This window comes from Fonticula alba (genome assembly GCF_000388065.1).
Source record: "Fonticula alba strain ATCC 38817 unplaced genomic scaffold supercont2.4, whole genome shotgun sequence".
NCBI lineage: Eukaryota > Rotosphaerida > Fonticulaceae > Fonticula > Fonticula alba.
In genome coordinates this window covers 47,652-50,821 of record NW_009242974.1, presented here as the reverse complement: position 1 = coordinate 50,821, position 3,170 = coordinate 47,652, and positions in this window count along the sequence as shown.

Here is a 3,170-nt window from a genome sequence, read left to right as displayed (position 1 = left end):
GGGGGGGGGGGGGGGGGGGGGGGCTCGGCCGCCGGTCGGGTCGAGCGATGTACCAGCTCCCGGGTGTGCCACCCTCGCTAGGGTGGCTGGCTCTGGGCCATGTATATGGCCACTGGCCGGCGACGGGAGACTTCCCGGTGCCCCGGGCGTCAGTGGGACGGTTTACTGGTGCCCGGGCGATCGGTTGGCCTGCGGGGGGACGCAACATGCCCGGCCACCGGCGACCGGTGCTGGGCGCCAGATGCACGGGCCGGTGGTGGGGAGGTGTCCCCCTAGGGCGTGTGATCCGGTGGCAGGGACCCCTTCACGGGCCATGCCCGGGTTGCGGGGTGACGGTGGTCGACCGGGCTGGGACGACTGCCTGGGGCCGGGGGTACCGAGCAATGTGCATGCAGGCCGATGGCGAGGGCGGCCACATTGCACATGGCCGCCCGGGCTGGGGAGTCGCCTCGTCCGGAGGGAAGGGAGCGGCTGAGCAGTTGTCTGTCTGTCACCTGGCCCTTTGTCGGTCGAGGGACCGATGGACCGGAGGCATGTCGGTGAAGCAGCCTGCACGGGCTCGGTCATAGGCCCAGGGGCCCGCCCTGGGGGTGGTCTCTTTGAAATGGCTGGCGGGCCTCGGGCGGAAGGAAGGGGGGGAGGATCCTAGCCATCATGCTGGGCCCGGTTTGCGATCTTCCCCGGTGCGTGTGGCGACTCGACACTCGCGCATCCGGCGGGAGGGGGGCAGGGGGGGCGGGGAGATGGCACTGGCGCGGCTTCGCAATCTCCCGGCAGCCGCGGTGCACCTTCTTGCGTGCAGGATCACGGATGAATGACCCCACACCGGGCCCCCGGGATGCAGGGTCTTTGGGGGATGGGAGGGCGGCCCGCAGGAGCACAGGCAAGCAGGGCCATCGGGCGGCCGACAGACTGGCCATCGAGGATGGCCACACTGCCGGGCGGATAGATGTCCCTGCCTGGGGGGTGCTTGTCCTGCTCCGGACCTCGAGACTGGAGCCAATCTCGAGACGGGATGCTTCTCGCCGGGCACCGGCTGGGTGCGCCGCTGGCAGCGGTTGCCGCCTGCGCGCGCCATGCGCCCCGGCATCCTGGCGAGCGACCGTCCGGCCTTGCAGTGCCGGCTCGTCGGTGGCCGAATCGCGGCAGCAGACGCCCGCTTTCAAGGCACGCGTGCGGCGCAGCTCGGCCGGCCCGGCGCTCAACCCGGCCGCACGGGTCTCGGCGCTGGGCCGGGTTTGCCCTGGGCATGTCCCTCTTGTTGGGGCCCTGGAGGGCCGGCCGGCCGGAGGCAGCAGGGCTCCGGGGCTTTGGTAGGGCTGCCCTTGGGCATTTGGGGCTCGGGTGTGTTCCCTGCCGCCCGCGTCACCAGGATCGACCAGACGCAGTGCCGCATGGCTGTTCTTCGGAATGGGCTCTGTCCATGTGGGCTGCCGTGCGGGCTGGGCCGGGTGCCTGAAGTGCGACACGCGAGTGCAGCCGCCCAGGGACTGTCTCCTTCAAGGCGCGAGGTTCGGCGGGGTGCAGGCACCCCCTTCCCATGGAAAAGAGCCGTGGTTGTCCTCGAGGGCTGCCATCCCCAGCCCGCCGGGCGGATGTGGCCGCCATGGTTGCAGGCAAGGGGCCCCGGGCGGTGGCGTCCTCCGCCGCCCTGCGCATGGGGACGGCTCTGGCGCCTGGGTGCGGCCATCGCCCGAGCCCCGGACAGGGCGGGCGCTGGGGGCCCGGCGTGGCTTGGAGGGGGTCAGATGCTCGCCCTGCCGGGCCCGGGAGGTGGAGGTATGCAAGCGGAGTTGCGGCCTCAGGGACGCCTGCGGCAGGATGCCCCATTTCGCCGCTCGGGCGCCAGGCCGCGAGCATGGACGACGCCCGCCTGTGGGGCCGGGTCCGCGTCAGGAGGCGGCCATAGGGCGCTGAGATTGCGCGACCAGCAACGGCAAACGGGCCGGACCTCCATGGCTGGCGCTGCGGGGGCCGACTCGGCCGCCCCTGCGGCCGGGGTGGGAACTGACACTCGCTCCGGGGGGGGGGGGGGGTGCACCCCCGACTGGCGGGCAAGAGGGACTTTCCTCGCCGTCATCGCACAAGGCAGCCCCCTGGAGATGGGCCCAGGCATGTGGTGCCGTGAGGCTCTCCCTGGCCCAAGGCCGCCGGCCTGTCAAGCCAGCGGGCTGGGTGTAGCTCGAGCGTTCTTTCGCCCCTACAGGGACCCTCATCGAGCGGCATGCCCGAATGGACGTGTGGCCCACGCGGCCCGATGGCTCCCGTTTGGAGGCCGCCTTCGCCGGTCCGGGAGCGGGAAGGTATCGCAAGAGGGGGCGTTTGGGGCCTGGGAGCGCGCGCGCGCGCCCACGCGCGCGCGTGTGTGTGTGTACGGGTGGGTGGGTGCGTACTTCGGCCCCCTTAGAGCAGAGGCCCGCGCGAAGACTGGCGATGGCGACCGACGATGAGATCAGAGAAAGGAGGGAGAAGCGAATGAGGCAGCTCCTCCTCGGGCAGCCGCAAGCAGAGGGCCGGAGATCCAAATGCACAGCCACTCGCACCACAAGAGGAGTGCCTGCGAAAAAGATGACCCCCCCCCTCCCTGGTCGCCATATTGTCTCGTGGCTTTCAACAGGCCAAGAGCCCGGCGCTGGCTGTCCCCCTCCGCCCCACGCCTGAGTAGCCATGTCGCCAGGACATCGGGGCCTGGAATCTTGCCGGCGGCCTGGGTCCAGCCGAGGGAGCAGCAAGGGTGGTCTTTTCTTTTTCCATTCCAGGCTCCTGTGGCTGTGTTTGCCGCCCGTGGCTGGGAGGGGGGGGGGGGGTTGGCCGCGCGGAGCTGGACCGACACAAGGTCAGCAGAGCACATCCTCGGGGCCTCCCTCGCCCGATGAAGGGAGAGGGGCTTTGGCTGGACGTGCCCGGCGCGGGCGCTTGGGTCCATTCATGGGACCATCAGCAGGCCCTGGCCAGGCGGTTCGCCGACACCGGGGCCATGCTTCGGCGAACGCCGTCCATGGGAGAGGGAGGCCGCCGGAAAGAGGTGAGCTTCGCATGGCAGTGGGCTCCATGCGGAGGGAGAGGCGAGGATCAGTCGGACAGGGCACGCAAGCACGGCCACACCAGGAGGCATTCATCGCGGGCGACCCGAGCCCGAGGAGCAAAAAACCACGCCGGGACGAGAACAA